General features: G+C 43.2%; 1 non-coding gene and 1 pseudogene across 1 annotated transcript; one reads left to right on the top strand and one right to left on the bottom strand.

Annotated features, from left to right (window-relative positions):
- Positions 1-1,063: 1,063 nt before the first annotated feature.
- Positions 1,064-26,131, top strand: LOC129030024 (all trans-polyprenyl-diphosphate synthase PDSS1-like; annotated as a pseudogene).
- On the bottom strand, positions 12,755-12,861 carry LOC129030937 (U6 spliceosomal RNA). The gene has a single exon (XR_008500830.1). It is a non-coding gene; the product is annotated as a U6 spliceosomal RNA (small nuclear RNA).
- Positions 26,132-26,148: the final 17 nt, after the last annotated feature.

The following is a 26,148-nucleotide window of genomic DNA, read 5'->3' as shown; positions in this document are numbered from 1 at the left end:
TAATAAGTGTTCAATAAATATTTGCTGAATGAATACATAAGGAATAAATAAATATCATAGGCAAAGTTTCAGAGGTCACAAAGTTGGAACAAGTAGAGAGTAGCAGTGGGAAATATGACTGAGGTATAGGTTAAGGCCGTATAGTAGGAATGCTTAAAAGGAATTTGTGGATTACTATGTAGACGGGAGGGAACCACTAAAGGGAAATAATAGGATCAGAGCAAAATATTAAGAAGACTAAACCAGTAGAAAAGTCTGGAATGAATTGGTGGTAGGACCCCAACAAATAGGAAGATCTTTCTAATAGAAGGCTATGGCAATTATTTGGTTAGAGCAGTAGCTCTCAACTGGGGATTAAGATTTTTTTCCTCAGGGGACATTTGGCAATGTCTGGGGATATATTTGATTTTCACAACTGAGGGGGGTGTAATTATCAGTGGGTAGAGGTCAAAGATGCTGTTAAACATCCTACAATGCATGGAACAGCTTCTCACAATAAAGAATGATCTTGTCCAAAATATCTATTGCACTCTACTTGGGAAAACCCTGGGTTAGAGGTAATTAGAGTAGATAACAGGAAGTGAAAGAATGGAGCAAACCTGCATGGCACCATGGAAGTAGAACACACAGAGTTTTGAAAATATATAGGGCAGAGAGAAGGCAGGATTAAAAAGAAAATTCCAAGGGTTAGAGCTGATAACTGAGAAGATGATGGTGTCAGGAACAGAAACAGAGAAATTAGAAAGGGAATCAAATCTTAAGGGGGGCCAGGTGTGATGGCTCATGCCTGTAATCCCAGAACATTGGGAGGCCAAGGCAGGCAGATCACTTGAGGTCAGGAGTTCAAGACCAGCCTGGCCAACATGGCAAAACCACATCTCTACTAAATATACAAAAATTTTCCTGGTGTGGTGGCACGTGCCCATTCTCCCAGCTACTCGGAAGGCAGAGGTTGCAGTGAGCTGAGATGGTGCCACTGCACTCCACCCTGGGTGACAGGTCGAGAGTCCGTCTTAAAAAAAAAAATATTAAGGGAGGATGACGAATTTGTTTTGAGTTTAAGATGGCAACTGGATACCCTAGCACAGATCCAGAGGCAGTTGAAAATGTACTTGCAAAGCCTAGCAAGAGCTTAACACCAGAGATACAGATTTTAGGAGACACTGGCATTGAGTTATTGGATAAGGAAAGGGGAGCATATGAGAGGCTGAAAAAGAGCAAAGAGGAGAAGAGGTCTGAGAACAGACTTGTGAAACGCTGGGCGAGAAATGCAAAGATCTGTCAGTCAGTGTAAGGCAGTGACTTTTATAAAATCATACTGTTTTTCAGAATAATTCTTTGCTTCAGTGATTAATTTTTCCCCACAAATTTTTCATACTAATTAGACTACCTGGAAGTGAGTCTTTCCTAACTGTTCCTAAACTCTTGTTAAATCCATATCAAAGAGCCTCTTGTTCTCTTGTTTTTAAATCACGGTTTTATTAAATCCTCAAATCCTCTTATAAATCTCAAACATATTTTCAAGCTTGGCTCAATGGAACAGTGTTTTTAAAGCATTCTTTTCCTTTTTTTTCTGTGACTATCTTTAGTATTTAAGAATTGTTTCAAAATTATTTTTAAGGTCGACCCTCTGCAAAATTGGGAAGTAGGTTATTTGATTTCAGAGCATAACAAGCCTGAGGCTTTTTTCCTCTCCATAAAGGAAGGGAGTGTGAGCATGAGAGTTTCTATCTCAGTTCTGTCACCAGTAAGCTATGTGACCTTTGGTAATTTTTTCTCTCTCTCTCTGTTTTTTAAAGCTTTTAATTGAGTAATACCACACCTACAAAAAAAATCACAAGCTTTGTAAGAGAATGACATAAACATTTAATGTGGTAGTTTCCCACCACTGCGTAATTCATTCCTTGTCTCTTCAGTGTAAATTCCAAGGCGCAATTCAGAAGCATGACAGATTTTAACAAACTTTCCAAAGTATTTTTTGTTTGTTTTCTCTTTTCCTTTTTTAGGTCACCCAGGCTGGAGTGCAGTGGTACAATCATAGCTCACTGTAACCATGAACTTCTGGCCTCAAGGGACCCTCCTGCCTCAGCCTACCTACTAGCTGGGACGACAGGTGTGCACCACCACACCCAGATAACTTTATTTTTTCACTTTTTTTTTTTTTTTGAGATGAGTCTCGCTCTGTCCCCCAGGCTGGAGTGCAGTGGCGCAATCTCCGCTCACTGCCAACTCCGCCTCCTGGGTTCACGCCATTCTCCTGCCTCAGCCTCCCGAGTAGCTGGGACTACAGGCGCCTGCCACCACGCCAGGCTAATTTTTTGTATTTTTAGTAGAGACGGGGTTTCACTGTGTTAGCCAGGATGGTCTCGATCTCCTGACCTTGTGATCCACCCTCCTTGGCCTCCCAAAGTGCTGGGATTACAGGCGTGAGCCACCACGCTTATTTTTCACTTTTGTAGAGACAGGATTTTGCTATGTTGCTCAGACTTGTCTCAAACTCTTGAACTCCTGGTCTCAAGTGATCCTCCCACCTCGGCATCCTAAAGCGCTGGGATTACAGATATAAACCACTGCACCTGGCCTTCCAAATTTTTTATTTTGAAAAATGCCAAATCTATAAAAAGTTGAAAACAATAATAGAATGAGTACTGATATACCATTCACCTAGACTCACCTATCATTAACTTTTATAGCATTTGCTTATCTATCTGCCTCTAACTATCTGTATTTTTTTGTTAAATCACTTGAAAGTAGGTTAAAGATATCATGAAACTTTACCCCAACCACCGAGTATATATCTCCTAAGAATTAGAACATTTTACTATATAACCACAATATTATTATCTCACACAAAAAAATTGTGCATTAATAAAGTAGTATTATCTAATATGTATTCAAAAATTTTAAATTGTTCCCCAGATACCCTTTATTTATTTATTTATTTTTATTTTTTGAGATAGAGTCTCACTGTGTTGCCCAGGCTGGAGTGCAGTGGTGTGATCTTTGCTCACTGCAACCCCAGCCTCCTGGGTTCAAGCGATTCTCCTGCCTCAGCCTCCCGAGTAGCTGGGATTACAGGATGCGTGCCACCACGTCCAGCTAATTTTTGTATTATCAGTGGAGACAGGGTTTCTGCCATGTTGGCCAGGCTGGTCTTGACCTCCTGATCTCAAGTGATCTGCCTGCCTTGACTTCCCAAAGTGCTGGAATTACAGATGTGAGCCACTGTGCCTTGCCATGAAGGCACCATCTTTGAAGCAGAGAGCAGGCCTTATTAGACACCAAATTTGCTGGCACCTTGATCTTTAACTTCCCAGCCTCTAGAACTGTGAGCAACAAATTTCTGTTGTTTATAAGCTACCCAGTCTAAGGTGTTTTATTATAGCAGCAGAAATGGACTAAGACACTTGAGTGTGTTTGTTAATGTAATAGCTATGGTAGGCCAGACATGGTGGCTCATTCTTGTAATCTCAGCACTTAGGGAGACCAAGGGAGGAGGATTGCTTGAGCTCAACCAGGAGTTTGACTCCAGCCTGGGCAACATAGCAAGACCCCGTCTCTACAAAAATAAAAATAAATCCCCACTTGGAGTTATCTGCAGTGCTGTAAGGGACTGCAGATGCTAGAAGAGTTGCAGTCACCCTACATCCCCAGGCAGATGTTCTCTGGTGTCTTTGACTTCTTTGGCCTCACTGCTGCAAACTTCCACTTGTATTAAACATATTTATTGAATATATGTTGAGAAGTGCTACAACCTTGTACTTGAATATATGTTGATGAATGCTACATTTCACTGTGGCCTCAACTCACTCCTCTGCAAGATAACTTCAGTAATTTAGAAGCATTATCACCAGTTTTGTAATGTTTCTTTAGAAATGTTAAAGGCATCTATAGGTAGTCACTGAATTGTGAAGAGTATGAGATCAATTTTTAGATGAAGCTGAGGTCAGCATGTGTCATTATGAAAGTAATCCTATTCGTCATCATATATATATATATATTTTTTTTCGAGACAGAGTTTTGCTTTTGTTGCCCAGGATGGAGTGCAATGGTGCGGTCTCAGCTCACTGCAACCTCCTCCTCCTGGGTTCAAATGATTCTCCTGCCTCAGCCTCCCAAGTAGCTGGGATTACAGGCACCCGCCACCATGCCCAGCTAATTTTTGTATTTTTAGTAGAGGTGGGGTTTCACCGTGTTGGCCAGGCTGGTGGCAAACTCCTTACTTCAGGTAATTCACCCACCTTGGCTTCCCAAAGTGATGGGATTACAGGCGTGAGCCACCGTGCCCAGCCTCGTCATCATATTTTAAAGATCCTGTCCATGTGAAAACTAAGCCATGATAGCCAGTTACACCAAGATAACAAAAGTCATCGGGTCTCTTTCCAACATGAAGCGGTCTACTTCAGATTTCCAGAAGTATGTGTGCCCAGGAGAAAAGTGACACAGGTTTGGTGAGTAGTCAAAGGGCTGTAAAAGGTTTGATAAATCCCCACTTGGGGTTTTTCCTGGAACAAATGAACAAAAAGCAATATTTAAATATTTAAAAGGTCTTCCTGACTGCTGTGTTACAAGGAAATCTACTGAGGCCTAAACTGAAGGGAAAGCAGGAATCCTAAGAGATAAAGCGAGCACCAAAGATGGCTTAGTCCTAAGGTTTCTGAAGAACTCTGGAGACCTTGAACTTCTACTCTGATGGCTGCACAGCATTTGGGGGACAGAAGATAATACCTACGGCCTACCCAAGTAGACAGTCTACTACAGGATCCCCATAAAGCTGAGACCTCCCTGCCCCAAATCCCAGAGAAATAGACTTACCACTTAGAAGTGAACAGCAGGCTGGGCGCAGTGGCTCATGCCTGTAATCTCAGCACTTTGGGAGGCCGAGGTGGGTGGATCACCTGAGGTCAGGAGTTCGAGACCAGCCTGACCAACATAGTGAAACCCTGTCTCTACTAAAATACAAAAATTAGCCAGGCACTGTGGCGGGTGCCTGTAATCTCAGCTACTCGGGAGGCTGAGGCAGGATAATCGCTTGAACCCAGGAGGCAGAGGTCACAGTGAACTGAGATCATGCCATTGCACTCCAGTCTGGGCAACAAGAGCAAAATTCCATCTCAAAAAAAAAAAAAAAAAAAAAAAGTGAGCAGCAAACAATTTGCCTATCTTGAACTTGACTCTGGGTAAGGAGAACAAGATAGAAAATTTCCCCCCTGGGCATTTGCTACCACAGACTGGCCTCCAAGTGGATTTTTAGTCCAATATCATGCTCCCTATGAGGTTTGAAAACCTAAAATGATCATTTATATGGTTTGGCTCTGTGTGCCTACCCAAATCTCATCTCAAATTATAATCCCTATGTGTCAGGGGAGGCAGCTGGTGGGAAGTAATTGGATCATGGTGGCAGATTTCCCCCATGCAGTTTTTATGATAGTAAGTTCTCATGAGATCTGATGGTTTAAAAGTGTGGCACTCCCCACCCCTGCCCCCACCACCTCCTGCCACCATGTAAGATGTGCCTTGCTTCCCCTCCTGCCATGATTATAAGTTTCCTGAGGCCTCCCCAGCCATGTGGAACTACGAGTCAACTAAACCTCTTTTCTTTATAAATTACCCAGTCTCAGGCCTGCCATGTTCTCAGGTCTGAGACTGGGTAATTTATAAAGAAACGAGGTTTAATTGATTCACAGCTGTATAGCAATGTGAAAACAGACTAATAGAGTCATATAACTTGAAGTGGTCCCAGGCTGGTAGTTCCTTCAGTCAATAGGCAAGACGATTGCAATTTCAACCTGGACCTCAAAGGAATCCTGCCAATAAAATGCTAAGGCTGGCCAGTCGCAGTGGCTCATGCCTGTAATCCCAGCACTTTGGGAGGCCAAGGCAGGCGGATCATGAGGTCAGGAGATCGAGACCATCCTGGCTAACATGGTGAAACCCCGTCTCTAATAAAAATACAAAAAAAATTAGCCGGGGCGTGGTGGCGGGCGCCTGTAGTCCCAGCTACTCAGGAGGCTGAGGCAGGAGAATGGCGTGAGCCCAGGAGATGGAGCTTGCAGTGAGCCGAGATTGCGCCACTGCACTCCAGCGTGGGTGACAGAGCGAGACTCTCTCAAAAAAAAAAAAAAAAAAAGCTAAGGCCAGTGATTCAGCTCACAGTAAAAGATCTAATGACACAAGGAAATAAGGCACTCAAAGCCAATAAATAGCCAAAACTAAAGAGCAAAATCGGCTGGGCTAGGTGGCTCATGCCTGTAATCCCAGTACTTTGGGAGGCTAAGGCGGGTGGATCACCTGAGGTCTGGGGTTCGAGACCAGCCTGGCCAACATGGTGAAACCCCATCTCTACTAAAAGTACAAAAATTCGCCGGGCGAATTACAAAAATTACAGGCACTCCCAAGTAGCGGGTGCCTGTAATCCCAGCTACTTGGGAGACTGAGGCAGGAGAATCTCTTGAACCTGAGGGGTGGAGATTGCAGTGAGCCATTGCACTCCAGCCTGGGCAACAAGAGAGCGAAACTCCGTCTCAAACAAACAAACAAACAAACAAACACACTAACCAGCAAAATCAAATCTGCAAAGACTTCACATATTGAAATTGTCAGATTCGACATCAAATTACTGTTTTGTATATTTAAAGAAAAAAAAGGGTGGTTTCAAAATATGAGCAAGGAACAAAAGACTATAAAAATAGTTAAGCCAATATGATAAAGAGCCAAAGAGAATTTCTAGAGATGAAAACTTTAATCATTGAAACTGAAAACTCAGTAGATGGATTAAGCCCCAAAATAGAAACAGCTGAGAAGAGAATTTGTAGAAGAGTCCAGTCCAGGCTTATAGTCACATAACTCCAGTTTTGTCCAGGGCAGTTTCAAAATTCCAAATGTGTTCAAAGCTAAATCTTCTCTGCTTCTCCAGCTCAGGGCTGCCTCAAGCATCAGAGCCAGAGGTAGGGGAGGCAGCCTTGTCAGCCACTCCTCTCCTCCCATACCACCTCCTGAACTTGCTAACTGCTGTTTCTGACCTCTCCACCCTGTACCAGTGGCGAGAGGGGATTAGGGGAAAAGGCAAACAGTCTTTTATACCTAGTACAGTGTCCTCTGGCATCAGTGCCCTCTGGGAATGGAAAATGCCCAAAGCTGACTCTCTCTCCCAGGTCACCCCTCTCTCTCCACCTACCCTGACTGCAGTTCCCTGATGCAGACAACACTTCTCTGGCTGTCAGCTTTTGATGACTTCCTCAATTTGGGCTTCTGGTGGTTCCTTCACTCCTTGAGGAGCGAGGAGGCAAGATTCCTCTTCAGATCATCCCAGGTGCAATGGTTTGAATGTCTCTTCCAACATTCATGTTGAAATTTAATTGCCATTAATCCAGATTAGGTCATGGACTAATGCCATTACCACAGTAGTGGATTAGTTATTATAGGCTTGCAGGCTCCCTTTTCTCTTTGTCTCTTGCACTCTCTTGCTCTTCCACCTTCTGACAAGCGATAATGCAGCAAGAAGGCCTTGACCCAGATGCAACTCCTCAGTCTTGGACTTCCCAGCCTCTAGAACCATGAGCCAAATAAATCTCTTTTCCTGATACATTACCCAATCTGTGGTATTCTGTTATAGCTGTGGAAAACAGACTACAAAAATTGGTACCAAGAAGTGGAGCTGTTGCTATAACAAATACTTGAAAATTTGGAAGTGTCTTTGGAAATGGATGATGGGTAGAGGCTTGAAGAATTTGGATGAACAGGCTAGAAAAAGCCTGGATTGCTGTGAATGGAGCATAAAGGGAGATTCTGATGAGGACTCAGGAGAAGAGCTGTAGAGAAACCTCTTAGAGATTAATCGATGGCTGTGATCAGAACGTTGGTAGAAACATGAATGGTAAAGGCCATTTTGATGAGGTCTCAGGTGGAAATGAGGAAGAAGGTGATGGAAACTGAAGTAAAGGCCATTCTTGTTATGCAGTTGCAAAAATTTGGCAAAATTGTGTCCGTGTCCTAGAACTTTATGGAACGCAGATCTTAAGAGCAATGAACTAGGATATCTGGCAGGAAAAAATATCTGAACAGCAAAGCATCTGAGCTGCTATGTGTCTGCTTTTAATCACATACAGTGAGATGCAAGAGGAAAGACATGAACTTAAATTTATAATTTTTTTTTTTTGGAGACGGAGTCTCTGTCGCCCAGGCTGGAGTGCAGCAGCACAATCTCAGCTCACTGCAACCTCTGCCTCCCAGGTTCAGGTGATTCTCCTGCCTCAACCTCCCAAGCAGCTGGGATTACAGGTGCCCACCACCATGCCCGGCTAATTTTTGTATTTTTAGTAGAGATGGGGTTTCGTCATGTTGGCCAGGCTGGTCTCAAACTCCTGACCTCAAGTGATCCATTCGCCTCAGCCTCCCAAAGTGCTGGAATTACAGGCATGCGCCACCGTGCCCAGCCAGGAATTTATAATTAAAAGTGAAGCAGAATAGAAAAATTTGGAAAATTTGCAGGCTGGTCATGTAGAGAGTGAAAAGGCATTTTTTAGGAGAGCAAACCAATGCTGTGGCCAAGCAACCATTTGCTAAAGAGCTTACCATAGATAGAAGGGAGCCAGGTGCTAGTTATCAAAACAATGGGAAAAATACCCTGAAGGCATCTCAGAGAGTTACAAGGCTGCCCCTTATAGCACAGGCCCAGAGCTGTAGGAGGTTTCAGGGGATAGGCCTGGGACACCTTCCACAAGCTCCTTCCCAGGGCTGCCACAGGTCTCTGATCCCAATAGCCTTCCTCAGCTGCCCCAGCTATGGCTCAAGTGGGCCCAGGTGTGGCTCCACCCACTGCTTTAGAGTCTATAACTGGTAAGCCTTGACAGCATCCACATGCTGCTAATTCAACAGATGTATAGAAGGCAAGAGTTATAAGGGCATAGCTTCCTCCACCTAGATTCCAAAGGATGTCATGGACAGTCTGTGGGTCCAGGCAGAGACTTGTCATAGGGCTGAGCCACCGCGGAGTCCCCACTAGAGTAATGCCTAGTGGAGCTGTGGGAGCAGGACCACCACTGAGGCCCCAGAACTGTAGAGCTACAAATGTACAATGCCAGCCTAAGAGAGTCATGAGCACAAGACTTCAACCTGTGAGACCTGCTGAGTGGACTGAGCACATGAAAGCCACAGGGGTGGGGCTGCCTGAGGTCTTGAGGGCCAACCCACACATCAGTGTGTCCAGAATGTGGGACATGAAGTCAAAGGAGATTATTCTTTAAGACTTAATGTTGTTTTTTTCTGATGGGTTTTGGACTTGCTTAGGACCAGTTAACCCTCCTTTTTTGTCTATTTCTTCCCTCTAGAACAGGAATGTATATTTTATGCGTGTCGCACCATTGTATTTTGGAAAAAGATAATGTTGTGATTTCCCAGGCTCACAGCTGGAGGGAATTTGCCTCAGAATGAATTGTGCCTTGAGTCTCATTCATATCTAATTTATTTCATTTTATTTATTTATTTATTGAGACAGGCTTTCAGTCCTGTCACCCAGGTTGGAGTGCAATGGTGCCATCTCAGCTCATTGCAACCTCTACCTCCCGTGCTCAAGCAATTGTCCTGCCTCAGCTCCTGCATAGCTGGGACTACAGGCTCACGCCACCACACCCAGCTAATTTTTGTATTTTTCGTAGACACAGGGTTTCACCATGTTGCCCAGGTTGGTCTCGCACTCCTGAGCTCAAGTGATGCACTTGCCTCAGCCCCCAAAGTGCTGGGATTACAGGTGTAAGCCACCACACCTGGCTTTCATTCATATCTAATTTAGATGAGACTCTGTACTTTCGAATTTTGAGTTGATGCTGAAATTAGGTAAGACTTTTGGGACTTTGGTGATAGAATGAAAGTGTTTTGTATATGAGAAAGACACAAAGTTTGAGGGGCCAGGGGGAGTGCTATGGTTTAAATGTCTCCTCCAAAACTCATGTTGAAACTTTTTTTCCAATTACCCGGTTTCGGGTACTCATGTTGAAATTTAATTGCCAGTGTAACAGTGTTGAAAGGTGGGAACTTCAACAGGCGTTAGTCCTCATGAGTTGATTAATGCAGATTACAGGAGTGGGCTCGTTATCACAGGAGTTTGGCTCCTTTTCTCTGTCTCATGAACTCTCTTGCCCTTTCACCTTCTGCCAGGGGATAAAATGGCAAGACCCTCCCCAGATGTGGCCTCTCCACCTCAGACTTCCCAGCCTCCAGAACCGTGAGCCAAATAAATCTTTTTTCTTTATAAATCACTCAATGTGGTATTCTATTATAGCAACAGACAACAAACTGAGGCTGGGTGTGGTGGCTCACGCCTGTAACCCCAGTACTTTAGGAGGCCGAGGCAGGCGAATCACTTGAGATAAATAGTTTGAGACCAGCCTGGCCAACATGGTGAAACCCCATCTCTACTAAAAATACAAAAATTAGCCAGGCATGGTGGCACATGCCTGTAATCCCAGCTACTCGGGAGGCTGAGACAGGAGAATCGCTTGATCTGGGAGGTGGAGGTTGCAGTGAGCAGAGATTGGACAACTGTACTCCAGCCTGGGCAACAGAGCAAGACTCTGTCTCAAAAACAACAACAACAACAAAACAGAGACATCCAGCACTTTTTGTGGATTCCACTTTGTTCCCTGGGAATATTTTCCTTTACCCACTGTAAATGAAAGTCCACCAGCCTGGCCAACATGGTGAAACCCTGTCTCTACTAAAAATACAAAAATTAGTTGGGTGTGATGGCAGGTGCCTGTAGTCTCCATTACTCAGGAGGCTGAGGTGGAAGAATCGCTTGAACCTTGGAGGCAGAGGTTGCAGTGAGCTGAGATCATACCACTGTACTCCAGGCTGGGTGACAGTGAGACTCTGTCTCAAAAAAAGAAAAGAAAAGAAAAGAAAGTCCAGTTTACACCCAATGTGACCTTGTGAACAGGTGAACCTTTGGCCGTTTTTTCTATCTTCATACTTGCCAAGGATCAGACCCAAGTCTTTCTTCCTGAAACTCCAGGGGACAAATTCTGGGAGGTCTCCTTGAGGCACCTTTCCTTTGGCTTGAGGTGAGGAGAGGAGGCACCTTTCTCCCTGCCTACATGTGAAAGTCAGGGGAGGAGAAAGCACTTTCTAAAAATTCCTCACTCTGGCTCTTTCTACCTCAACCTCCTCATACTTTGAAGGTCAATGATGGGTTCATGGAAGCCAGAAGTGTGTTTATGATCTTAACAGGTCCAGAGTGACTGTGGGAGTACTAGTCCCCAGTGGATTGATCTCAGCTTTTGGGGCCTGACTAAAACAGAGAGAGAGAGAAATGCCGTTCAAGCATATGGTTCCAGTGGATTTTATCCCAAATAATCAAAATCATTATGTTTTTAAAAGAAGTAGAAAAATGCAAATAAGATGTTTCCGTTTCTTTGAAGTCAAAAATTCAAAGCTAAAAATGCAAACCACAGAGGAAGAGAAGATATTTACAATGCATATTACAAAGAGCTTATGTTCAGAATACATAAAGAATTCCTATAAACTAATAGAAAAATGGGCAAAATCTTGAACAGGCTCTTCACAAAAGAGGATAGTCAAATGACCAATGAACATAAAAATGTACTCAAATTCATTAGAAACCAGGGAAAAGCCGGGCGCAGTGGCTTATGCCTGTAATCCTAACACTTTGGGAGGCCCAGGCAGGCGGATCACGAGGTCAGGAGATCAAGACTATCCTGGCTAACACAGTGAAACCCCATCTCTGCTAAAAATACAAAAAATTAGCCGGGCGTGGTGGCAGGCACCTGTAATCCCAGCTACTCAGGAGGCTGAGGCAGGAGAATGGCGTGAACCCGGGAGGCGGAGCTGGCAGTGAGCCGAGATTGCGCCACTGCACTCCAGCCTGGGCGACAGAGCGAGACTCCGTCTCAAAAAATAAATAAAATAAAATAAAATAAACACTGAAGCGGCTGGGCGCGGTGGCTCGCGCCTGTAATCCCAGCACTTTGGGAGGCCGAGGAGGGCGCATCATGAGGTTAGGAAATCGAGACCATCTTGGCTAACATGTGAAATCCCGTCTCTACTAAAAATACAAAAATTAGCTGGGTGTGGTGGTGGGCGCCTGTAGTCCCAGCTACTCGGGAGGCTGAGACAGGAGAATGGTGTGAACCTGGGAGGCGGAGCTTGCAGTGAGCCGAGTTCGCGCCATTGCACTCCAGCCTGGGCGACAGAGCGAGACTGCGTCTCAAAAAAAAAAAAAAAAAATCAGGGAAAAGCAAGTTTAAATTATATTGAGATATACCATTCACACTCACTAGGATGGCTAAAGTTAAAAGCAGAAAACACCAAGTGTTGATGAGAACATGGAGCAGCTGAAATTTTTCTATATCAGAGGCATGGAAGCATAAATTGATCTAACCACATTGGAAAACTGCCAGGAATAGCTATTAAGTCTGAACTTTTGACTTAGCAATTTCATTCCTAGGTATTTACTTAATAGGGCATATATGTGGTGTACTAAAAGATATATTCATGAATGACCATAGCAGTATCATTCATTATAGCCCCAAACTGGAAACAGTCCAAGTATTTATAGATAACAGAACGGATGCATACATCATACTGTATTCATAAAATGGAATACAATGTAGGAATAGACATTAATGTACTGTTACCCACTTAAATGCAAGCAAATCTCACATGAATAAAAGAAGTTGAACACAAAAGTATCCATAATGCATGATTCCATTTATTTATTTATATATATATATATTTATTTTTTAATGAATGCTTCATAAATTTGCATGTCATCCTTGCACAGGGGCCATGCTACTCTTCTCTGTATGCATGATTCCATTTATATAAAGTTTGTAAACAGGCAAATCTATGGTATTAAAAATCAAGAAGGTGATTTCCTTTGGGGAAGAAGGAGAGAATAGCTATTCGGAGGGGGCAGAAGGGGAGTTCTGGGGTGCCAGTCATGACCAATTTCATGCCTTGTTGGTGGTTACATGGTGTATACACTTTGCGATAATTAATTGAGCTTTATACACTTATGATTTGTGCACTTTCTGGTATCCATTTTATACTTCAATAGAAAAAAATAGTTTTTAAAGGGAAAACAAAAACCAGAACCATCTTAAAACCCCTGCTGTAAGAAGACAAAGATGAAATATGAGTACAGAAAGAACATTGGTTTTGAGTCGGTGTTGTATCCCTGCTGGATTAATGACATTAAACTTGATCAGTGTCACTGATCACTTGATCATACGTGATATCGCTGAGCCTCAGTTTCTTCATTTATGAAATAGGAATGATATCACAATACTTTCTTAGAGGACTATTGTGACGGTCAAGTGAGAGAATGTGTACAAATGCGCTTTGAAAACTAAAATATTTGTTTATGAGTAGTCATGCCAAAAAAAAACTAAAGCAAACATCACATATAATAATACATATATTAAATGACAAAAAATTCAAGGCCATTTTTCCTTCACAATTTGTTCTCTCAAGAAATCATCTATCCCAAGCACAGCTGCTTTTTTTTTTTTCTTTGTTTTGAGACAGGATCTCTCTGTGTCACCTAGGCTGGAGTGAGGTGGCACTATCATGGCTTAGTGCAACTTCCACCTCCCGAGCTCAAGTGATCCTTCCACCTCAGCCTTCCAAGTAGCTGGGACTGTAAGTGTGCACCACTACATCTGGCTAATTGTTTATTTTTTTACAGGTGGGATCTCCTAATCTTGCCTAGGCTGGTCTCGAACTTCTGGGCTCAAGCTATCCTCTCACATTGGCTTTCCAAAGGGCCAGGATTACAGGCATGAGCCACCACACTCAGCCGTCACGGTTGCATTTTTTTTTTTTTTTTTTTTTGAGACGGTGTCTGGCTCTGTTTCCCAGGCTGGAGTACAGTGGTGTGATCTCAACTCACTGCAAGCTCCACCTCCCAGGTTCACGCCATTCTCCTGCCTCAGCCTCCCAAGTAGCTGGGACTACAGGCGCCCGCCACTGCACCTGGCTAATTTTTTGTACTTTTAGTAGAGACGGAGTTTCACCTTGTTAGCCAGGATAGTCTCGATCTCCTGACCTCGTGATCCAGCGGCCTCGGCCTCCCAAAGTGCTGGGATTACAGGCGTGAGCCACCGCGCCCGGCCAACAGCTGCATTTTTAAAAAGAAAAGAAATAATCTAACATCCAACCAAGAATCAGGTAACAAAGGCCTCCCATACTATTTAATCCTCATGAGTCACCAACGGATGTACTGTATAGCCATGCAGATATGTGAGTCTACAGATAAATTGAGAAGATTTTCATGGCCATGAAATAGTGGCATCTTGATACAACTGACTTGTCTCAATGGACAAGTGTAGGAAGCCTTTTTCTTACTTTTAATCTGGATGTCTCAGTTACAACTATTTTGGTTGCAAATAACGGAAATCAACTCAAGCTAATTTAAGCAAAAAAAGAATGTGGAGATGTCTCACAAAACTCAAGGGCGTAAAGTAGTTGAGCTTCTAGAATCAGAAACTCTCAGCCTGGAAGAATCCAGGCAGAGCTGGCTCCTTTCTCTCAACCCTACTCCTTTAAGTCTCTCTGCTTCATTCTTCTCTGACAACTAACTGGCTCTCTCTCCTTCCCTGGACACAGAATGGGGAAAGGTGGCCTGAAAGCTGTCTGAGTTGACAGCATTTCCTCTCAAAAGACCAGCTTAGTCTGATGGACATTTTCTTGGTTTCAAATCAAATTTCCCAGGGAAAAAAAACAGTTTGGCCTGACTTAGGAAGAGTGACCACTGTGGTCTTTTCAAATGACCAGACCTCCAGTGTCATTTAGTACCAATGTGTTTGTTGGAGACCCATCCCACTGGGCAGTGGGTGAAATTCTCAGAGGAAGGGGGTTATGATCTGGGAATACACCCACAAAAGTTTTTTCTCTAGATTTTAACTGTAGTAGTTGCATCGATCAAGTTGCCTGCCTTCTGTGTCTTTTCTGTACTTTGAGGGTTTTTTCCACAACCCTTAAAGCCTATCAGATGGTAAAGGCCTTGCTATGCAGGTGATAGGTGATTGGGCCAGGGATTAATATATAACCCATTATAGGCCAATTATATTTTTTCTGCCAGAAATTGGAAATGGGATATGAAGGCTGGGTCAGTTACCCATGGGTCTTGGGTAAGGTAGAAAGTGGATGCTGGAGTAGCCATGCTGACACACATACAGAGGAGAGAAACCAGCCTCCATCTCTGTGTGAGGCAGAAGCAGCTGGACAGAGAAATGGAGAGAAGAGAGACTATGTCAGTTTTTAGAAAAAGAGACTGGTTTCTGACCTCCCAGTTCCCAGCTGCAGAGATATGCAGTCTTAATCACCAACCTGTAGTTGGGTTCTATCAAATCCTCCTGTCTGCTTATTATAGATGCCTATGTAGCTAAACCAACTTAAGTAGATTTATGCTCACTGTAAACAGAGGATCTGAATGAATTTGAAAACATCAATGCCTAGTGAGAGTCATTTCTTTTTTTTTTTTAGATGGAACCTCGCTCTGTCGCCCAGGCTGGTGTACAGTGGTAAAATCTCGGCTCACTGCAACCTCCACCTCCCTGGTTCAAGCAATTCCCCTGCCTCAGCCTCCCGAGTAGCTGGGATTACAGGTGCACGTCACCATGCCTGGCTAATTTTTTTGTATTTTTAGGAGAGACAGGGTTTCACCATGTTGGCCAGACTGGTCTCGAACTGCTGACCTCAGGCAATCCGCCCGCCTTAGCCTCCCAAAGTGCTGGGATTACAGGCATGAGCCACCGTGTCCGGCCTAGTGAGAGCCCTTTCTACCCCACACAGAAATGAAGTCATTTGCTTTGAGCTCTAGCCATAGTTGTACAAAAGCAATTGCTCTTTCTGGATTTTCCTATAAATAATCAACAAGATATGAATGGGTGCCCACCATGTTTAGCATAAAAAGCCATAACAGAAGTATAACACATGGTCCTAGCCTCTGGGACTACAGTCTAGTTGAGAAGAGACTACATAACATACCTAACACAATTAGAGACTAGCACAAAACAGTATATAATTAAGTATAAAATTGCACAGCACAAAAACATTACTACTGTAGCTCAGGAAAGAGAGAGGAGATCCTGTAATCTGTTGTGATCAGCAGAGATGATAGAGGAGGGAGAGAGGGGGCTATAGTGAGCAAACTAGTAGGATTGCAGAAGGTGGTTCAGGTTGTTAATTGGTAGGAAATTTGCTTAAAAATATTTCTCTTATGTCTGATTACTAGCTTCCAGTTGGTGTTGAGTTCTGTTGAAGTGTTGGGAAATTATAAGACACATTTCTTTAATTGAAGTTGCTCTTTTCTATAATCTTATAGCATTTTCTATCCAATATACTTTCACTCACTTCAACTTGAGATACAGAGATTAGGTTTCCTGGGGCCATTCAGCTGTTTGTCCCCATTGAGAAAGTATTTTGCAATAAATCTAGCAATCATGTCTAATACTTTATGTTGGTTATTCTATATTGTCCTGAATGATGGTGATTAATAGCAAACAAACCATAATACAGTTGCCCAAATATGAACAAACGTGCATATTCATGTAGCAACTGAAATTCACAAAAGTGCTTAACTTTATAATATAATCACCCCACAGTAAGTAAATAAAAGTAACACTGCAAAGTTATTGTAAAAGAAAATTGTTTCAGTGGTTGTATATAATCTTCTAAAGCACACAAAGAAATATGTCCAGGAGAAAGTAACAAAAATATAAACACATTCTTTTATGACTTATGAAATTATTATAATTATAAAATTGACCTATAAAAGTATGAACAATGACCTTTATTTGGTGTTTCCTTGCTATAAATTGTATGAATTTGGTATTGACAAAATCACCAAAATAGTTGTCCTTCGTGGGTAGAGACAACAACTATGATAGAGTTTGAAAATTATACTCAATTTATTGTTTTGTTTTTTTTTGAGACAGATTCTTGCTCTGTCACCCAGGCTGGAGTGCAGTGGCACAATATCGGCTCACTGCAGCCTCCGCCTCCCAGGTTCAAGCGATTGTCATGCCTCAGCCTCATGAGTAGCTGGGATTACAGGTGCGCACCACCATGCCCAGCTAATTTTTTGTAGTTTTAGTGGAGACAGGGTTTCACCATGTTGGCTAGGCTGGTCTCGGCCTCCTGACCTCAGGCAATCTGCCCACCTCAGCCTCCCTCCCAAAGTACTGGGATTACAGGCATAAGCCACTGCGCCCATGCCAATTTATTGATAGACAATTGAGTTCCAAAATAATACAATGAAAAATAAGCTTTAGCAGATGGCTTTCTCCCTCTCTATAGCTATTTACTGGGTCAAATTTAACCTTAAGCTATAGTGATAAATATAAATCTATGTAGATAATTTTCTCACCTAGTCTATCCATTTTGCATCCTTTTCTAAATAGTACTCTGAAAATAATTATTTTTTAATTTTTATTTTAGGTTTGGGATACATGTGAAGGTTTGTTACATAGCTAAACATGTCAAGGGGGTTTGTTGTACATACTATTATATCACCCAAGTATTAAGCCCAGTACTCAATAGTTATCTTTTCTGAAGAATTTTTTTTTTTTTTTTTTTTTTTTTTTAGACAGAGTCTTGCTCTTGTTGCCCAGGCTGGAGTGCAATGGCATGATCTCAGCTCACCACAACCTCCACCTCCCGCGTTCAAGTGATTCTCCTGCCTCAGCCTCCCAAGTAGCTGGGATTACAGGCGTGTGCCACCATGCCCAGCTAATTTTGTATTTTTAGTAGAGACAGGGTTTTGCCACGTTGGCCAGGCTGGTTTCAAACCCCTGACCTCAGGTGATCAGCCTGCCTTGGCCTCCCAAAGTGCTGGGATTATAGACATGGCCACCGCGCCCGGCCAGAATTTTTTTTTTTTTTTTGAATCAGGATTACGCTTTGTGATTTAGACTAGAGTGCAGTGGTGAAATCATAGCTCACTGTAACCTCAAACTCCCAGACTCAAGTAATCCTCCTGCCTCAGCCCCCAGAGTGGCTGTGACCACAGGTGTGCATCATCATACTTGGCTAATTTTTAAGTTTTTTGTAGAGACTGGGTCTCGTTGTGTGGCCCAGGATGGTCTCAAACTCCTGGGCTCAAGTGATCCCCCATCCTTGGCCTCCCAAAGAACTAGGATTACAGGCATGAGCCACTATGCCCAGCCTGAAAAGAATTTTTCTTTTTTTCTTTTTTTGAGATGGAGTTTCACTCTTGTCACCCAGGCTGGGGTGCAATGGCACGATCTCAGCTCACGGCAACCTCAGCCTTCCACACTCAAGTGATTCTCCTGCCTCAGCCTCCCCAGTAGTGGGGATTACAGGCACCCGCTACCATGCCTGACTAATTTTTGTATTTTTTAGTAGAGACAGGGTTTCACCATGTTGGCCAGGCTAGTCTTGAACTCCTGACCTCAGGTGATCCACCCACCTTGGCCTCCCAAAGTGCTGGGATTATAGGCATGAGCCACCGCACGTGGCCAAGAATTATTCTTTTAATCTTTAATGTCTTATTTTATCTTTCCACTTCAAAGATAATGAGGGCTATTTCAAGGCATTAGCCGGACAATTTTTTTTTTTTTTTTGAGACGGAGTCTCACTCTGTCACCAGGCTAGAGTGCAGTGGCATGATCTCGGCTCACTGCAACCTCCGCCTCCCGGGTTCAAGCAATTCTCCTGCCTCAGCCTCCTGAGTAGCTGGGACTACAGGCGTGTGTCACCACGCCCAGCTAATTTTTGTATTTTTAGTAGGGATGGGGTTTCACCATGTTGGCCAGGATGGTCCTGATCTCTTGACCTTGTGATCCGCCCACCTTAGCCTCCCAAAGTGCTGGGATTACAAGTGTGAGCCACTGTGCCCACCCTAGCTGGACTACTTTATTTTGGTTTTGCCACTAACAGTAATTGTGTTAGTGGAGAGAATGAAAAATTTGGAAGGAAACATTGACAAAACTGGCTAGATATGGGGAATTATATAGGAGGCTGAATGGGGAAACTCTTATATCTTGACAGAGGTAATAAACTAGAGTGAGCTTTGGGAAGAAAAAATTTTGGTTCCAAGTAACAGAAAATTCAACCAAAAATTCTGGGCACAGTGGCTCACACCTGTAATCCCAGCACTTAGGGAGGCTGAGGTAGGCTGATCACTTGAGGTCAAGAGTTCAAGACCAGCCTGGCCAACATGGTGAAATCCATCTCTACTGAAAATACAAAAATTAGCTAGGCGTGGTCCCAGCTACTTGGGAGGCTAAGATGGGAGAATTGCTTGAACCCGGGAGGCAGAGGTTGCAGTGAGTGGAGATCGCACCACTGCACTCCAGCCTGGGCAACAGAGAGAGACCCTGTGTAAAAAAACAAAAAAAAAACGAAAAGAAAATTCAACCAAAAGAGGCACATAAAATAAGGAAAATTACTATCACACTTAATGAGAAATTCAAGAGTAGAGTGGTTCCAAGGTTGTTTAATTCAATAGCTTGACAATATCATCAATGGTTAAGGTCCTTTCCACATTTTCACTCTTTCATGCATAGTGACTTGCTCTTTGTTCTCTAGTTTGGTCCCTTCATGGTCACAAATGGCTGTCATAGCTCCAAGCATCACATCCGTACAAAATAACCATAATAATATAGCTAAAATTTGCATAGTACTTTTGATAAGCAAAAGACTGCTCTAAGTGCTTTACATATATTAATTCTTTTGGTCCTCACAGCAACCCTATGAGTCGGTTCTATTATCCCATTTTACAGATGAGAAACTGAGGTACAGGGATATTAAATAATTTGCCCAGAGTCACTAGGTAATGAATGGCATAACTGAGACACACTGCAGGAATCTGGGTCCAAGAAAGGAAGAGTGGGTATCTTTTCTCATAGTCCTCATTCTTATGAGGACTATGAGGAACTATTCAGGATCCTCCACCTCCAGCATATTTCCTATCAAGTGTCATTAGCCTGACTTGCCTCACATGCACATTCCTAAACCAATCACCCGGAAGGGGGAATGATATTGTCATAGATAGCTTAGACTGATTAAGATTAATCTCTGGGGCTGGGGAGAAGCTCAGTCTCCCCCAGAGCATACCTCAATTGAGTGAGTCTCTATAGCAGGATACAAGATCGAGTTAGGGAGACTACCAAGAAGGCAACCAATAGGAGAGAAGTGCCATGGGATATTGAAATGGACAAATCCAATAGGTAGCTGAGGACACATCAAGAGGATGGAGCTGGTGCTCCACACTTGGGGCTCAGATGCATTGAGGCAGTAGTTGAAGTCATGAGAATGGGACACATTTCCAAGGAAGATATCAAAATCAGCAGACTAAAAACTGAACCTTAAAAAAATTGGTGGGAGGGATGGTTGAAGCAATAAAACAAAATGTTCAGAATTGTTTAAGCTATGTGATAGGTACACAGGGTGTATTATATAATACTACTCTCTGTAGTTTTGTGTGTGTCTGAAATTTGGAATAAAACGGTTTGAAAAAAACAAATTCAATCCCAGAGGCTTTGCAAACTCTCTCAATATGAAGGAGCCACCTGTCCTTGGTCCCCAACCTCTCGGTAGACTTGTAATTCAACCCTTGTATAAGGTTTATATCTACCCCCATATTTTGGGACAAGTTCTGGTCCCAGGCAGGGAGACAATAAGAAGCCCTAGCGTGCCCTCTTACTGGCTCATTTTCCAGCCGTTTTTGCTGCTGGTTGGTTCTGGTAACTCAGCTGGGAGTCTCTTGCATCCTCTCCTGTAACCATTTCTATCTGGCCTCAGAGCCTGAACTTTTCAACCCTGATCTCCAATCTTCCTATGCCCAGCTCCTGATAAGTTACCTGCCTCCAGACCAGTTACCTAATTGCGAGGATCTCTGCTTACTTGCCAGAATTAGGCCTCTATGTAAAGGACATTAAATATGGGCCTTAATATAAAATCTTTTTTTTTTTTTTTTTTTTGAGACAGAGTTTCGTCTTGTTGCCCAGGCTGGAGTGCAATGGCACGATCTCAGCTCACTGCCTCCTCTGCCTCCCAGGTTCAAGCGATTCTCCTACCTCAGCCTCCTGACTAGCTGGGGTTATAGGCACCTGCCACCACGCCCAGCTAATTTTTTGTATTTTTAGTAGAGATGGGGTTTCACTATGTTGGCCAGGCTGGTCTCAAACTCCTGACCTCAGGTGATCCACCCGCCCCAGCCTCCCAAAGTGCTGGATTACAGGCGTGAGCCACCCGGCCCAATATGAAACCTTTTAAATTAATTGCACTGAAGTCCTGCATGACTCTTTCACCAAGAATTTTCGATTTGCAGGTTTCCTACAACTATATCCCTGCATACTTGTCGAATAATAGACTTGTGATTTTACTCCTATGTTCATCTCCTTGATGTCTGCTCCAGTGTGAGTCCGCTGAGATTCCTTTTTTTTTTTTTTTGAGATGGAGTCTCGCTCTGTCACCCAGGCTGGAATGCAGTGGTGCGATCTCGGCTCACTGCAAGCTCCGCCTCCCGGGTTCACGCCATTCTCCTGGCTCAGCCTCCCGAGTAGCTGGGATTACAGGCGCCCACCACCACGCCCGGGTAATTTTTTGTGTTTTTAGTAGAGACAGGGTTTCACCATGTTAGCCAGGATGGTCTTGATCTCCTGAACTTGTGATCCGCCTGCCTCGGCCTCCCAAAGTGCTGGGATTACAGGCGTGCACCCGGCCGAGCACAGTTTCACTAGCAGGAGAAAAAGAGCTTTCAGACAAGTAAACAGGAAGAGTTGCTGCAGATATGGAAGGAACATAAGGGAACAGTAGCACAATGTTGCCTTTAGGTTTTTGAAGCATGAACAAACCACCATATTGCATGAGCAAATGGCAATGTTATGATAAAGCAAAAGATGAAGAGTTGGCAGAAATGTATACTTTATTGTAAAAAGAAAAAAATAACAAAGTGAATGAATAATGTAAATGAATTTGGGCATAAATGCTAAACTGCTTAAACAAATGGCTGTTATTAGAGTTTTCCACAGCCAAGCATATTTAAACATTTAGCAGTGTTGCAGCATTTATAGTTGGGCTCCACGTGAATAGTTTTCCTGATACCACCCACTGTGTTATAATCATAATCTCAATCATCTTATGTGTATGACACTCACTTTAAAACACAAAGGAGGATCTGGTTCTGAGGAAGCCAGTTTTGGCCTCCTAGGCTGTGGGGATTGCATGTAAGATGGTGATAGCTTGATCAACTTCCTCTCTAAGGAGGAAGCAGGGTTGGAGGACAGGCCCAGGCTTCAGGTCGTAGCACTGAGAAAAGGAAAAATGTCCAGCAAACTACTTGAGATACTCCAAATGCAATTCAAGAAATACTTATCAAGCATCTATTATGTATGATTTACAACAAAAGAAACGATGTCCTTGCTGAATTGGAGGTTATAGTCCACAGCAGGGGTACGACCTCCTCCATGCCTTTTTTTGGGCAAAGGGTCCCTTTGGTGAATCCTGTGGATTTCTTCTCAGAATAACATTTGAAAATACATAAAGCTCATTAAGATTATAAAGGAAAACCAATTATAATTAAAGACAGTTATCAAACATGTACATTTGTGATATGCTTCTTTTTTTTTTTTTTGAGACAGAGTCTCGCTCTGTCACCCAGGCTGAAGTGCAATGGCATGGTCTCGGCTCACTGCAACCTCCGCCTCCCAGGTTCAGGTGATTCTCCTGCCTCAGTCTCCTGAGCAGCTAGGACTACAGGCGTGTGCCTCCACACCTGGCTAATTTTTGTATTTTTAGTAGAGACAGGGTTTCACTACGTTAGCCAGTCTGGTCTCAAACTCCTGACCTCGTGATCCACCCGCCTCAGCCTCCCAAAGTGCTGGGATTACAGGCATGAGCCACCACGCCCAGCCTATGCTTCTTTATTAATGCATGAAATAACAAGATCTAGTGATGAGTATAATAATTATAATTTCAAAAGAGTGGTGAGTATAAATGACATCTAGAGAGATTGTGATGCTTGGTAAAGACAGGGAATCTCTGCTCTAAGCAACTTGTGCAGTTCCGTAATTGTTTGGCCTCCCTTGCAGCTAGTGGTGATCATGTGATTTCCTCACCCAACTTTTTCTACATTACATTTAATATTGTTTTTATTTAAAACTATATATTGGGGAGTGATTTGCATTACTAAGAGATTCTAAAGCTCTTCATGTGGCTCTGGAGAAAGATGTTATGATTCTCATTTTGCAGAACAAACCAAGGCTCAGAGAGCTTAGTTACTAGCTCAAGTCACACAGCTAGTTCATAGCAGAGCACATTATGATGGTACTCAGGGTTTATGACACATTATGTTTATGATGGTAAACATCAGTTTTCAAAGTTGTGAATCTTGTTGGGCTTTCTTTAATGGTTTAGTATTTTAAGCAAATAAAGCATACAACAAAGGTAACCTTCATATATGTTCTGGGGTGTCTCCATACTTTTCTTTTTTTTTTTTGCTCTTAGTGATTGAAAGTATGAATGACATGGAATTATCAGCCCACCTAAATGACTGAGCTTTGTATTTGTTTTTGGGTCAACCAAGGGAAAGTGAGAAGGAAGTCAAGCAAGCCAAGAAACTATTCTCATGCCTTTCTGTGGTTGCTTGTATTCACAGGACAAGGGTCCCTAAGTGTCTTCAGTTTTTTATCCTTAGCATGGTTCCCATTTTAGAAGCTGAGGTCTCAGACTCCCTTCTGCTTACATAAGGGGTGTCAGGCAATGGAGTGTGATTTAAGAAAATTTTTTTTATAAGTCACTTCAATAATACTTCCTGCGGACTGTATGATCTCATGCTGATAATAAAGAGAACGGTGGAAATGTGAGATATATATATGTTCTCCCAACATGCGAAAGTAAGGAAATTAATTTACTTTACATCTGCCTCCATTATCCTGTGCCAGAGGGTCTCAAACATTGATGCGCATAAAAATCATCTGCAGGCCACGTGCGGTGGCTCACGCCTGCAATCCCAGCACTTTGGGAGGCTGAGGCGGGCGGATCACTTGAGGTCAGGAGTTCCTGACCAGCCTGACCAACATGGTGAAACCCCGTCTCTACCAAAAATACAAAAATTAGCCAGGCGTGGTGGTGGGTGTCTGCAATCCCAGCTACTCGGGAGGCTGAGGCAGGAGAATCATTTGAACCTAGGAGGCGGAGGTTACAGTGAACCGAGATTGCACCACTGCACTCCAGCCTGGGCGCCAGAGTGAGACCCCGTCTCAAAAAAAAAAAAAAAAAAAAAAATCATCTGGGGAGCTATTTTAAAATTCACCTTTCTGAGCCTTGTCCCCAGAGTCCCTGATTTGTAGGGATGAGTGGACCTGGGAATTTCTATCCCAGAATCCCAGATGATTCGGATGCTGGTGGTCTATTCACCATGCTGTAAGAAACACCATTCTCACACAAACTTGATGAGTAGGTTTTAAAAATCTGAACTGCAGAGGCGGAGCCGCCACCCTGCCGCGACTTTCAGACTCTGACCATAGCCTCATGCTGGTGGCGGTGGGCCCGGCTCCCCCGGCCTTGCAGGGCCTCTGGGGCCGCGCGCCGCTGCCGGCGCCCGCGCTCAGGCTCATAGGCGGAAGGGATTTGGCTTGTCTCAGATACCCTATTTTAGTCTTGTGAAGCGCTTAACATCTGCCTGTCCAAATGTATATAGTATATCACGGTTTTATCACACGACCCCGGACAGTAAAACACACAGTGGTGAGAAATATACAGATCACCGATCCTTTCAAATTCGGTTGCAGAGACTTGAAAGGTCTGTACGAGGAGAGGACATTAGAAAGGAACTGCTCATATCAACAACAGAACTTCAGGAAATGTCTGAGTACTACTTTGATGGAAAAGGAAAAGCCTTTCGACCAATTATTGGGGTGCTAATGGCCCGAGCATGTAATATTCATCATAACAACTCCCGATCCAATGTCCAGTTTTCACAAGCTGATTGCTGAGAAGGTTGTAGGCGGCATCTGTTAAAAAGCATTGCTGTCTGTTAATTTGACATATGCAAGCCAGCCAGCGCGCCATAGCCTTAATTGCAGAAATGATCCACACTGCTAGTCTGGTTCACGATGACGTTACTGACGATGCAAGTTCTCGAAGAGGAAAACACACAGTTAATAAGATCTGGGGTGAAAAGAAGATACGGTTTTTTGGTTTTTTAAAATCTCTCTTACCGAATCGCATGCTTTTTGGACCGCGTTTGCTTTTCAGATTTGTCTTATTAAAAAGTAAAATATGCTTGCTCAAAAAACAAAAAAACCCGAATTGCAATTAAGTCTTTTGTTTCTGCCGTCCTTATGACGGCCTGGACAATTGTCCTATTACTAAATTTGCCCTTTTCTATAAAACATTGACAGCCCCTAACCTGAACAGCACTCTGTTGGGTCTAAGCTTAAATTGTCTGCCCAAACCAGTTTACACCAAAGTAGGAAATAGGTTTAAGTTCTTTCAGGACATTCGGATTACAAAAATATATATATATATATAAATATAAATTATATATATCCTAAGGGAAGTATTAGAATACCTCTATTACACTTTTGTTTTTCGTTTGGAGAATTAACATGGCAGCATCGTCTAATTTGATAGCTGGAGGAGTCATGTCCACTTTCCCCATCGGCCTGTTAAACCCCTATCATTCATTCTTGACTCATCCTGTGTCTTTGTGAAGCCTTTCTTGGTAAACCTATCCACAAGGAAGACCCTTTATGTCATCACCAGCCCTTGTGCATGTTTCAATTATAGTACCTATCATCTTGTACTGCGATTGCCTAATTTATTTTTGTATCTCCAGCTCTACATACAGTGCCTGGCAAACAGCAGGCGCTCAATAACTGCGAAACGAACAAGTCCATGTCAAGAGACTAGGCTGGGAGTTTTAAAAATCAATGCTGAGAAACAAAATACGGAAATGTCAAGGGCTGGTATAAAAATAATCTCTAATAGCACAAAATCCTCCTGAAGGGAACACCTGTCCCTCTTTCCCACGTTGATTTCCAGATTCTTCCGACACCCCAATTTCCCGCCCACTCTTCTCCCTCCGGGGGACAGGTCAGGCAGGTATCCCAGCTCGGCGGCTCTGATAGGTCGGCGATGATTTCATTGTCAGGGAAC

This window comes from Pongo pygmaeus, chromosome 12, assembly GCF_028885625.2.
Source record: "Pongo pygmaeus isolate AG05252 chromosome 12, NHGRI_mPonPyg2-v2.0_pri, whole genome shotgun sequence".
NCBI classification, from domain to species: domain Eukaryota; kingdom Metazoa; phylum Chordata; class Mammalia; order Primates; family Hominidae; genus Pongo; species Pongo pygmaeus.
The sequence above is the reverse complement of the archived record's forward strand: the minus strand, read 5'-3'. Positions and strand labels throughout refer to the sequence as shown.